Genomic DNA, 13,320 nt, shown 5'->3' on the forward strand with positions numbered 1-13,320 from the left:
GAGGACCCGCGTGGGCACAAAAATTAGACTTTAATAGCTTGCTCTGGGGAGAAGGTGGTTGTGGCGGTTTAGTACTTTGGAAAGAGACTAGGATGACTGCAGCCCTGGGTCACAAGATCCAAAGGTGTTTAAACTCTTGAGATGCCTTCTTAGGTTGAAAAGGTGCGCAGGCCAATCATGGAACCATAGATTTGAGAGCCTGGACAGGTGTTACGAAAAGTCGGTGGTTCCTGTTGGAAGAGATTTAGTCAGACCTCGGAGTTGGAAGGGACTGTCAAGGTCCTACAAGACACCTGTTAACTAGGTTACCAGCTGGGTAGGGAAAGGTGTAAACTCTGCTCTTGACTTTATACTTCTTTTATTTGAAAATTTTACAGGATGAATGCATTTATTTGATATTTTTAAAATTTCAGAAAACACATACTAATTACATATATATTTTTTCACCAACCAGGAAATATTTCTGTTGGGGTCCCACCAAGACTAATTACTGTCGGAAGGCTCTAAAGTCATGTCTTAAGTCTTGTCGCCCAGAAACTGTCTATTCCCCCACCCTAATCCCATGCTGTCCTCTCTTTCACAGCTTGGGCTCTTTCTTCTTCTGCACGACAGCCTCTAAAACTGTGTCTTCAACCTGGTGTTCCCTGGGGTTTATGAAGACTTTCCAAGACTAGTTTTAAGGGAATTCATTTCCAGATGCCTCACTGCAATGTGTACTATAGTTTAAAATTGCTCAGCTTGGGACTTCCCTGGCAGTCCAGTGGTTAACACTCCATGCTCCGAATGCAGGGGGCACGGGTTCGATCCCTGGTGGGGGAACTGAGATCCCGCATGCCACATGCGGGCAAAGATTTAGAAAAAAAAAAAATTGCTCAGCTTGAGAAAGCACCTGAAGACACAGCATCCCCCTTTCAAAACTGTTCTACTCCCGCCATCCAACCAAAGTAAAAACTCTCACCCATTACTAAGGCGCATCGATCCAAGATGTAAAAAACCTCCAGGACAATTCAGAGGAACAAGTCAGAAATTGGTGACTGTGCTGAGAAAGTGAATGACTCAAAGCGAATGGTTATAAGTTATCTTGCAAGTCAGGTGGTTTTCAGTTATTTGCTATCAACAAAATTGAAGGAAAACCTAACTATGTGATTTGATAATAGATCAACATGTGATATTTGGCAGTATACCTCAGAAGGAGTTAAAAGAATTGATAACATTGCTATATCTGAACTTCCATTCCTATCTCTCGCAATTATCTATACATATGCATCTTGTCAACTTTGCCGTACTCTGTTGGCCAGAAGCAAATCACAAGTCCCACCCCCACTCAGGGGAAGGAGACCACACAGGACATGAACACGTGGAGGCAGGATCATATGGGGCCACATTATATGGGGCCATATTTATTTATTCAAAGGACAATTCCTATAAGCTCAACCTCCTCAGAATTTCTTCAGGTTCCGTTGCCTCCTAGTTTAAGGGAAACCTGACTTTCCCCTGGGGCACTGCTTCCCCTCCCCCTCTCAAGTCGTAGGTCCTGTTTTTTCAACCATGAGCCTCATGGACTGGGCCTGGAGGTGAGGTAGGCCTCCTGCTTGCTCCTCCACAATGCTTCCAGACCATCCCTCTCTCTCCTCCCCATTAACCTGCAGCTTTGAATCTTGTCGTTCAGTATCCCTCATCATTGCTCTCATTCCTCTTCATTTTTTCATCATTTGCTCTTGTCAGTCACTCCAGTACCATTTCAGTCTTAATCCTAAGCGGTCGTAATATATACCCGATAATCATCCCCATTCCCTGCCCTCTCAGTTCCTTGACGTCTCCTCCAAGGATCTTGTCCTACCCTAACTCAGCCACTTATTCACTTGGCATAATCACGAGAGCCTCATCAAACTCAATAACTTCTTCACAGTTTCAAACCCCTCACACTCTGAACAGCCCCTCCTATTTCCATATTTCCCTGTAGTACTCGAACTCCAACAACTCTGCGATCCACTTATCCTCTCTCCCATCCTTACCCAGCTTACACTCCTGGTCAGTCATTACAATCACTCCCTGGCACACCACACCCTCAACCCCCTTTCCTCTTCCCCCTTTGCCGTGCTTACTGGGCAAAACCACAAGCTGATTCAAGCCAGCTCTCCATCTACTTCACATCAGCCCCCGTACATCTGGATGTGGCTAAAGAAAAACACAATCACGCTGGCTAGTTTCACTTTAATTTCATCACCTGGAACTTCAAGTGGGTCCTTAGTGCTGCCCAGGAATTCTACTTCCCTCCTCCATTCTTCTGGATGTCATACCTCTCTGTCCTCCAACCTGTACCTCCTTCCCTCTCATCCTTGTTTTTGATTCATAACCTTGTTTCCTATTCCAGTGAGAAAGTTGAAGCAATGACACGAAAACTTACACAGAATCTCGCCATCTCATCTACCCATACCCACATACCAGCATCTGTAACCTCTTCTCCACCTTCCCTTCCATTACGTAGGTGAATTTTCCATGCTGCCAGCTAAAGCCAGTCCCTCTGCTAAGGCAATAGACCCCAATATCATCTTGCTTAATCAAGGGTGTCACCATCACTCCACCAATTATCCTCCCTCCTCTATCTTATCAATGTTTCCCTCTCTACTGGGTGATTCCCATAAACTTTTATAAGCAGCTGTTATTTCTCCAGTCCTACGAAATCTTCTCTTTGACCCACTTCCACTGGCAGTAACTGCCCATTTCTCTGCTTCCTTTGCAACGAAACTCCTAAAAGAGCTTTCTGTGCTGTCTCTAGTTCTTCTCCCATTCTAGAGCAACAAAATACATAACATATGATACATTTAATATAAAGTTGAAAAACATGCCAAATATGATGTATATGTTAAGACTACATACATAGGTAATAGAATCAAAACAACACACATGAGATTACATATGTGGCATATTTTAGGTCTTCAGCTGAGAGGGTCTCCCACCCTCTCTTAAACCCACTCCATTCATGCTTTCATCCTTATCACTTTATCAAAACTGTTCTTGTCAAGGTCAACAATGAACTTCACATTGCCTAAGTCCAATGACCTATTCTCAATTATCATCTTAAATTGACCTCTTTGTAACAACTGATACAGCTAACCACTTGATTCACCTTTTTTTTTTTTTTTTTAACTACACCCTCTTGGTTTTCTTCCTCGTCACTTCATCAGATCCCTCATTCCCTTACTTCTTTCTTCTTTGTTGATTCCATCTCTTCTCCCAGACCTTGTAATGACTCAGGGCTCATTCCTTGGATTTCTTCTCTTTTCTATCTCTACTCACCTTTCACTGGTGATCTAATCAGGCCTCCTGACTTTCAGTACCATCTAAGATACATGAGATCATCATATATGATGACAACTCCCAAATTTATATCTTCAGCTCAGACCTCTCATTTAAATTCCAGATTGTGATACCCAGCAGCCTACTGCACATCTCCTCCCTCAAATCTGTTCAGCCCAACAACCTCCCTGTCTCAGTTGATGACAAGTCCACGCTTCAAGTTGCTCAGATCAAAAGCCCTGGAGTCATGCTGGACTTCCCTCTTTCTTATACATCCCATGTCTAGTCCAGAGTCAGAATATTCCTCACCACCTCCACTGCTTCCCCTGGTCTGTTCCACCATCATCTCATGCTTGGGTTAGTCTTCTAAAAGCTCTCCCTGCTTTCATGCTTGCCCCTTAGAGTCTATTCTCAACATAACGGCCAGAGTGATCCTCCTAAAATACAAGTCAGATCATATCATTCCTCTGCTTAAATCCCTGCAATGGCTCCTCATTTCACTCAGAGTAAAAGTCTGTATCCTTAAAATAGTCTCCAGGGTTCTATGAGATCTACACCGTCACAACCCTTCTGATCATTACCTCTCTAATCGCATCTCCTGTTACTCTTCTCCTGGGTGACTCTGCTGTAGACTTACTGACCTCCTAGCTGACCCTAGAAGACACCAGCCAGGTTCCCAAGGTAGGACCTTTGCATTAGCTGTTTCCTCTGCCTGGAACACACGTTTCCCCAGATATCTGCATTGCTAATTCCCTCACTTACTTTAGTCAAATGTCATCTTCTCCGTGAGGCCCACCCTGACCTTTCTGAAATCACAACCTATTCTGAACCCTCATTCTACACCCCAGATCACGCTTACCCTGCTCTATCTTTTCCCATAGCTCTTATCTTCTAACATACTGTCTTATTTACTCATGTGTTATGCTTAGTGCTTATTGTCTCTCATCTCCCCCTAGAATGAAAGCTCCACAAGAGCAGGGATTTATCTGTAGTGTTTACTAAGTTATCCCAAGTGCTTAGAGTTCCTATTGACATATAGGAGGTGCTCAATAAATATTTGTTGAATGAATGAACAAGGTGTTTCATGCTTCTATCCATACAAGTGGAAATGAGAAATAGAGTTGACTCTGAACCCTATTTTATTCTGGCAAAAATATTCTACACTTTAATGGTTGATCAAAATTCATAGTATGTAATTTAGATAAATTAGATATTCAAAATTGAACCAAAAGAATAACAAAATTATATTGGTAATACAATTGAGATAAATGTTTTAAACTTAGAGACTCAAAGTTTTTTTAATTTTTATTTTTATAGGGAAATAAAATAGGCTGATCAATAAAAGACTTTCCAGCCTAAAATATTACATTAAAATGTTCCGGGGCAAGTGGAATGGAAATATAAGATAAAGAGATAAAGAATGATGTTAAACTTCTTTTAAAGAAATGCTTTTTATGTATTTTTTAAATGGATGATAGATGCATCGTGATATTTAGATTCCCTTGGATACACTTAAAGAATGATGTAACAATCTTATTTTTAAATACCAGTACCTATAATATGCCAAAAATAACAAACTTTGCCATTATTTAAACTTAAGATGAAACATTTTACATATGACCTTTAAAAATACAAGAAGAAACATAGTTTGTCAAATTTCTTTTAGGAGGTAAGCAAGAAATTTTGAAGACCACAGCCCCCAAAGGATCCAAGCTACCACCTTTCCTGAGACCTCCCTGGGTGAAACGTCTCAATTCCCAGATCCATCTCTGTCCTGGGCAGGCAAAGGCTTGAAAGCTTTCTTTCCCTTTTGTTTTCTTTGATGGCTCCACCTCCGGTGAACTGGAGCTTCCCCAGGGTGAGGAGAATACAGAGTTTTAACCTTTTCATCCCAGAGATGGAGACAGAGAGCTCTCACCTCCTGTACTGCCCACCTAGGAAGGAATAGAATAATATACAGTATTCTTGTGGAAATGACATAGCAATTAACAGCCCCAGGCAAGAGGTAGTACGTGATCATTTTGGGGTTAACCCAGTGTTTTGGTTTTTTTTTTACAATTATCCAAGTTGCCTTTGATGATCACTTAACATTGATTAACCTGAACACTGTGTTTCCCACATTCCTAAAAGCACTATAGTAAACTCTGTCATCTCCTCTGGCTTAAAGTGTAGGAAGTTATGCTTGAGGCTGACTGATGTGCATTTGACTATCAGGTGATTTGTTGTTTTAGCTTTAGAGGCGGCCAAAGCCAGGCTTGATGAGGAAGGGAGAAGATGGGTGGAGCCAAGGCTCCAGTTCCTTGCTTGCTTTTGCTCTTTCTTTCTTTTCCTTCCTTTTCTTTTCTTTTCTCTCTCTTTCTTTTCTTTCGCTTTCTTTTCTTTCTCCCCTTCCTTCCTTCCCTCCCTCCCTCCCCCCTCCCTCCCTCCCTCCTCCTTCCCTCCCTCCCTCCCCCCTCCCTCCTCCCTCCTCCTTCCCTCCCTCCCTCCCCCCTCCCTCCTCCCTCCTCCTTCCCTCCCTCCCTCCCTCACTCCCTCCCTCCCTCCCTTCCTTCCTTCCTTCCTTCCTTCCTTTCTTCCTTCCTTCCCCACCGTAATAGCTGGATCCAGCAAGGGCCACAAGGGCAGCTGTGGACAGATTCCCGAGGCGGGAAAGGGGTGAAGGCAGGAAGGAAGGAATCAGGTGGGAGGGGAAGGGAAATCACGGCCCACCTTTGTCTGGTGGCAGTCCTCTAAGTATTAACAGAGGCTGGGAGGCAGCTGAAAGTGAGGGACAGGAGCAATGTGAGCCGTCTTTGTCAGTCCTAACCGTTCATGCGATGAATGTTTTATTCAATATCTACCAGGTACCGAGTTCTAAGGGCTTCTGAGATAAATCTACTATAGCACGTGCCCTTGAGTACCTCCCAGTCAAGTGGGGGAAGAGTGAAGTGTTAGTAGACAATTCTGGTGATGTGGGGATGGAATACGTGAGAGAAAAGAGTAAGAGCAACCCCATCTTGCCTGCGGGAGTTCAGAAATCTTCACAAGACAGTGACATTTGAGCTAGATCTTGAGATAAAGCAGGAGTTTGCCAGTAGAAAGGGATTGAGTGGGGAATTTCAAGGCAGAGAAAACAGCCTAGAGATGTGGAAGTGGTTGGTGTGTTTGTAAATGATTTAAAGAAATTTCAATATGTAGCCACAGATATATTTGGCCATATACAAAACAAAACATAATATACTACTTATAAGAGGTTACTTACTGTGGCATTGTTTGCCGTAACAGGCTGTTGGGAATAACGCAAATGCTTACCAAAAGGAGGCTGGATAAATAAATTATGGCACATCCATACAAAGGAACACTGTATAACTGTCAGAGTAAAGTTTTTTGCTATACCTGTATGGAAAGATCTCCGAGGTTTACTACCAAATGACAAATCAAGGCCCAGGACAATGTGTATATTATGCTATCTTTTCTGTTAAAAAGGAGAGAAAGTAATGTGTATTTATGACAGCTGTGGTTGTGTGGAATGGAGTGGGAAGTGGGCAGATGGGGCATGGGTGGGAGGAAAGTTTTCACCGTACACTTTCTTTTGTTTTTGAACCATGTGAATGTATTCCCTATTCAAAAAATTAAATTGAAACTTGTTTGCAACTTGAAATTGAAAGCGACTGGAACGTATCTTCTTCTTCCTCTCCTATAAGACTCAGTGATCCTCTAGGACCCCTGATGTTTTTCAAGGTTGAGCACCCTTTCTTTCTGCTCCCAGACTAGGCTGTGAGTTCCCTGAGGACAGAGGTTCTCTTCTCTCACTCCCTCCAGAGTGCCTAACACTGGGCCTTGCATGTTAGAATATTTGTTGAGTGAATGCACGGAGGGGACAGGTGGGAGATGAGGCTGGGAAGATAGATTCGGGGCCAGCCTATGAAGGAAGACATGTTGATGAGTTGAACAATGGAAGACAGGTATGTTTGGGTTTTTTTTTTTTACAGTTTTATTGAGGTATAATTTTACATTTACAAACTTTTTTAGGTAGAGAGATGAATTTGGGTAAACGCATACATCGTCTAACCTCCACCACAATCCAGTTTTAGAACACTTTCATCACTCCAAAATGTTCCCTTCTGTCCCTCTGCAGTCAATCCTCACCTCCGTACTCCAGACCCCAGGTAACCACTGACATGCCTCCTGTTGCTAAGGTTTTGGTTTTTCTAGAATCTCATATAAATGAAATCTTAAGAGTATGCAGATTTTTGTATCTGGATTCTTTCACTCAGTTGTTTTGGAGATCCAAAATGTTATTGTGTGTATCAGTAGTTAGTTCCTTTTTACTGTTCAGTAGTATTATATTGTATGTATATGCAAATCCATAGAAACAGAAAGTAGATTAGTGGTTGTCTGGGGATAGGAGAGAGGGGAATTGGGAGATATATGGTTTCTTTTCGGGGTGATGGAAATGTTCTGGCATTAGATGGTGCTGATGGTTGTACAAAATTGTGACTGTACTAAAAGACACTGAATTGTACACTTTAAAATATTAAAACTCATAGAAACAGAGAGTAAAGTGGTGGTTGACAGGGGCTGGGAGGCAGGGGAAGTAGGGAGATGTTGGCCAAAAGTACCAGTTTCTAATTATAAGATGAATAAGTTCTGGGGACCTAATAGTATATGCTGACTATTGTTAACAATACTGTATTGTATACTTAAAAGTTGCTAAGAGAGTAGATCTTACATGTTCTCACCACAAAAGAAAAAACAATGTAATTATGTGAGATGATAGATTTATTAACCTTATAATGGTAATCATTTTGTGATATATACATGTATCAAATCATCACTTTGTACACTTGAAACTTAAATGATGTTATATATCAATTATATCTCAGTAAATGTGGGGGGAAAATAAAATGGTGAATTTTCTTTTTTTTTTTTTGGCCACGCCGAGCAGCTTGTGGGATCTTAGTTCCCCCGCCAGGGATTGAACCCGGGGCCCCAGTAGCGGAAGTGCTGAATCCTAACCACTGGACAGCCAGGGAATTCCCAAAAGGGTGAATTTTATGTTACATAAATTTAGGTAAGCATCACTAGCATGGTTACTAAGCAAATAGTCCTTGGAGGCAGACTGACTTGGTTCAGGTCCCCATTTCACTCCTTACATTGGACAAATTATTCCAAGCCTCAGTTTCTTCATCTGTGAAACGGGGGTAAAAAGACAGCCTTTGTCACAGAGCTGTAGGGAGGACTTAATGAGATAATGCATGTAAAGCACTTAGCATGGTACCGACAAGCTCCTAATCAGTAATAGCTACTTTTTTTTTTTTTTTTTTATGCGTTACGCGGGCCTCTCACTGTTGTGGCCTCTCCCGTTGCGGAGGACAGGCTCCGGACGCGCAGGCCCAGCGGCCATGGCTCGCGGGCCCAGCCGCTCCGCGGCACGTGGGATCCTCCCAGACCGGGGCACGAACCCGCGTCCCCTGCATCGGCAGGCGGACTCTCAACCACTGCGCCACCAGGGAAGCCCGTAATAGCTACTTTTTAATCCACCCACACCTGTCCTGTCTCAAGTCTCAATCTACAGGTGGTTAAACTGAACCATCAGGAGATTTAAAAAACTTGTCCCCATGTTGAGGGACATTCTGTAAGAGAACTGATCTTTTTTTTTTTTTTTTTTTTGTGGTATGCGGGCCTCTCACTGTTGTGGCCTCTCCCCTTGCGGAGCACAGGCTCCAGATGCGCAGGCTCAGTGGCTATGGCTCATGGGCCCAGCCGCTCCGCGGCATGTGGGATCTTCCCAGACCAGGACACGAACCCGTATCCCCTGCATCGGCAGGTAGACTCTCAACCACTGTGCCACCTGGGAAGCCCGAGAACTGATCTTTATTTTTCAAAAATGTCAATGTCATGACAGACTAAAGAACGGTTCTAGATTGAAGGAGACTCAATAGACATGACAGCTAAACTCTACGCGTGATTCTGAATTGGGTGTGGGGAAAAAATTGCTATCGAGGACATTATTGGGACAATTGACAAAATTGTAATATGGGCAACAGAATCAATGTTAGATTTCCTGATTTTGATGACTGTAGTGTGTAGGGCCAGGACTAGGTGTGGCAAGCAAGGCTCCTAGGGTGCAAAATTTAAGGAAGCCCCCCTTGGGATCACTCACTCCCAGGCCTTGCTTGCCTCCCCCTGGATCTGGACCTGGTGTTGTGATGATGTAAGAGAATGTCCTTGTTCTTAGGAAGTACACACTGAAGTATTAAGGGGGAAGGCATACCAATGTATGCAACTAACCCTCCAAGAGTTCAGAAACATTAATAATATTTATATAGGTAGAGAGAGAAAATATTAAAGTATATGTGGCAAAATGTTAACATTATAATTGGTGAATAGGGATAAAGGTATACAGAAGTTCTTTGTACTATTCTTGCAAGTTTTCTGTAAGTTGAATTTTTTAAGCCACTTGCCCATGTGATAAAGTTCCTTTAGCAGCAGAGCTGGAATTTGAACCCTCTGTAGCCTCCAGCCTGCCACACACTGTACTGTATGGAGCTGCCCGGTGACCCTTATAGTTATAAGCTGAAGCCAGGGCCTCGGAGGGCCTCCTGACCAGGTGCCTTAGGAAGAAGGTGGCCCAGGTGCTTTAGAGCAGTGTTTCTCCAACTTTTAACATGCACACAAATCACTTGGGGATCTTGTGATAGTGCAAATTCTGATTCAGTGGATCCCAGGTGGGGCTGGAGTGTCTACATTTCTAACAAGTTCCCAGGTGAGGCTGATACTGCTGCTCCCTGGATCAGAGTTCCAGAGGCAAGGTAGACTCTAGGGCCCAGAACTATAGGGTCTAAAATGCAAATTTTAGGGCTTCCCTGGTGGTGCAGTGGTTGGGAGTGCACCTGCTGACGCAGGGGACACAGGTTCGTGCCCCGGTCCGGGAAGATCCCACATGCCGCGGAGCGGCTGGGCCCGTGAGCCGTGGCCGCTGAGCCTGTGCGTCTGGAGCCTGTGCTCCGCAACGGGAGAGGCCACAACAGTGAGAGGCCTGCGTACCGCTAAATAAATAAATAAATAAAATAATAATAAAATAAAATAAAATGCAAATTTTATTGGGGAGGGGAATAATGGTAAGGAACATTTAGGAGACAGTCCGCAGTTGTGATTCTATGCACTTCAAATGGTTTTCAATCATAAGGTCAGCTTTCTTTTTTCAAACATCCTTTCATTCAATGTACATGCAGAGTGAGCCTACTGGATGCCATACTTCAGAGTAAGGAATTGAATGGTGATGAACATTAACTGAAAGGGTTATAATTTATCCAGTCTTTCCCCTTCCCTAGGAGACTCCAAATCAGCCTTAAATCTAGACAGTTTTTAGTCCAACAAGTGAACTTGGCATCTAACAGTCTCACAAAGCACCGAGCTGATCTCCCTGTGCTATGCAGCTGCTTCCCACTAGCTATCTGTTTTACATTCGGTAGTATATATATGTCCATGCCACTCTCTCACTTCGTCCCAGCTTACCCTTCCCCCTCCCCATGTCCTCAAGTCACAGGCACAAGAGGGAACATTGCAGGCAGGGAGTGCTAGAAACGATGATATCATCAAAAGCAAAAACAAACAAACAAAAAAAGAGTTGGCATTTGTGCTATGGTATCATTTTAGGGATGTAAGAATTTTATAATGAATATTTGTACAAAGGGATTGTAGCTTTCAGCTCTAAGGGGGAAACTGTTATACCTTAACATCGCCAACGTCTTTTATTTTTGAAGCATTTTTCCTGGGAGACAACCTTGAGGAAAATCATTAGCTTTACCTTGAACCAAAACTACAGTTACTATTTTCTTAGCGATTTGAGGATAATCAAGTGGCACCTTTTAGAGGGGAGGTACTTGAAGGAGAAGAAGGATGCTGTGAGCATCTCAGCAGCACACACCCCACAGCTAACCCTCAGGAAGGAGCCGTGTGAAGGGTAAGGACACCTGGTTCCAAGACTCAGCCCTTCAGTCCCCCTCTTCCAAGAAAAGAAGGCCGGCAGAGCCCTCACCTCTCTGAGGCTCCCAGAACACTTGCCACGCTCTGAGCGTTTTCTTTCCCTTTTTCCCAGTGGCAGCTGCTGCCTCTCTGCTTTTGCTTCTTCCCCTTTCCTTTGCCTGGCTGACTTTCACTTCCCTGGCACTTCTGCTAAGCTGCACCCAGCTGCTGCCTTTTTTTTTTTTTTTTTTAACATCTTTATTGGAGTATAATTGCTTTACAATGGTGCGTTAGTTTCTGCTGTATCATAAAGTGAATCAGCTATACATATACATATATCCCCGTTTCCCCGTGCTCTTGTGTCTTCCTCCCACCCTCCCTATCCCACCCCTCTAGGTGGTCACAAAGCACCAAGCTGATCTCCCTGTGCTATGTGGCTGCTTCCCACTAGCTAGCTATTTTACATTTGGTAGTGTATATATGTCCATGCCACTCTCTCACTTCGTCCCAGCTTACCCTTCCCCCTCCCCGTGTCCTCAAGTCCATTATCTACGGCTGCATCTTTATTCCTGTCCTGCTCCTAGGTTCTTCAGAACCTTTTTTTTTTTTAGATTCCATATATATGTGTTAGCATATGGTATTGGTTTTTCTTTCTGACTTACTTCACTCTGTATGACAGTCTCTAGGCCCATCTACCTCATTACAAATAACTCAATTTTGTTTCCTTTTATGGCTGAGTAATATTGCATTGTATATATGTGCCACATCTTCTTTATCCATTCACCTGTTGATGGACACTTAGGTTGCTTCCATGTCCTGGCTATTGTAAGTAGAGCTACAATGAACATTGTGGTACATGACTTTTTGAATTATGGTTTTCTCCAAAATATACAAGCAGCTCATGCAGCTCAGCTGCTACCTTTTAACTGTCCCCACACTTCCTGCCCTCCACTCCCTCCCTGCCTATGGCTACCCAGAGCTTGCCGGAGCCTGGCCTGCAAGGTGAACCTGGTGGAGAAGCACTGCAGGATCCAGGGTCTGCTCCTAAGTTGCGAGGGGGGCACAGCCCTTTCTTTTTTTTTATTTTTTTATTTTTTTATTTTTTTAACATCTTTATTGGAGTATAATTGCTTTACAATGGTGTGTTAGTTTCTGCTTTATAACAAAGTGAATCAGTTATACATATACATATGTTCCCATACCTCTTCCCTCTTGCGTCTCCCTCCCTCCCACCCTCCCTATCCCGCCCCTCTAGGTGGTCACAAAGCACCGAGCTGATCTCCCTGTGCCATGCAGCTGCTTCCCACTAGCTATGTATTTTACGTTTGGTAGTGTATATATGTCCATGCCACTCTCTCACTTTGTCCCAGCTTACCCTTCCCCCTCTCCACATCCTCAAGTCCATTCTCTAGTAGGTCTGTAGCTTGGTAGCTCTGTTTTTAGATTTTCAAGGAACCACCATACTGTTCTCCAGAGTGGGCACAGCCCTTTCTGAGGCCGCGCAAGACTCATCCATTGCTGGGTACCTGCATATCCGTATACGTATCTTTAATCGCCAAGGAAATGAGAAGGCCCTGGAAGCCACTGGTGGTCAGAGCTGTTTCCTCTCTCTCCTTTTCAGGGATGCTGGTTATCAGGTCAGCTCCTACCTGGTTCAACAATAACACCTATCCTCTCTAAAAAAGATGCCCTGGCTCAGAAGCCCCCTCCAGCCTGGATGCCCATCTGCCCTCCCCAGCACATAGATAAATGGCTTTGCAGGGGGGCTTTCTGGTCTGAACTTGCCTGAGGCTACGCCAGTTAGTTAGAATGCAGGTCCTAAATCCTATCCTAACCACAGTCCACAAAGTCCCCTGGGATAGGGTTCTTTGTTGGAGGGTTTGACCCAAAGGCCCTGGAAGGCAGGCTCATGCCCTCCTCCCCTACAGCCTGCCCTAACTGCTCCCCCAGGGAGCAAATCAGAACTGATTCTTCAGCAAAGGAAAAAGCCACAGTGGGCAATCACAGGCCAGGCCTAGGGTTTGCCTCCCTCCCTTCCCCACTTTTCCAACGCTCAGTCATCCGTAGGGC

General features: G+C 43.9%; 1 protein-coding gene across 1 annotated transcript in view; it reads left to right on the plus strand.

Annotated features, from left to right (window-relative positions):
* Window positions 1-13,320, plus strand: part of LOC116764985 (translation initiation factor IF-2-like) — a 39,864-nt gene that overhangs the window by 4,952 nt on the left and 21,592 nt on the right. The window lies entirely within an intron of this gene.

Source organism: Phocoena sinus, chromosome 14 (genome assembly GCF_008692025.1).
Source record: "Phocoena sinus isolate mPhoSin1 chromosome 14, mPhoSin1.pri, whole genome shotgun sequence".
In the NCBI taxonomy this organism is placed as follows: domain Eukaryota; kingdom Metazoa; phylum Chordata; class Mammalia; order Artiodactyla; family Phocoenidae; genus Phocoena; species Phocoena sinus.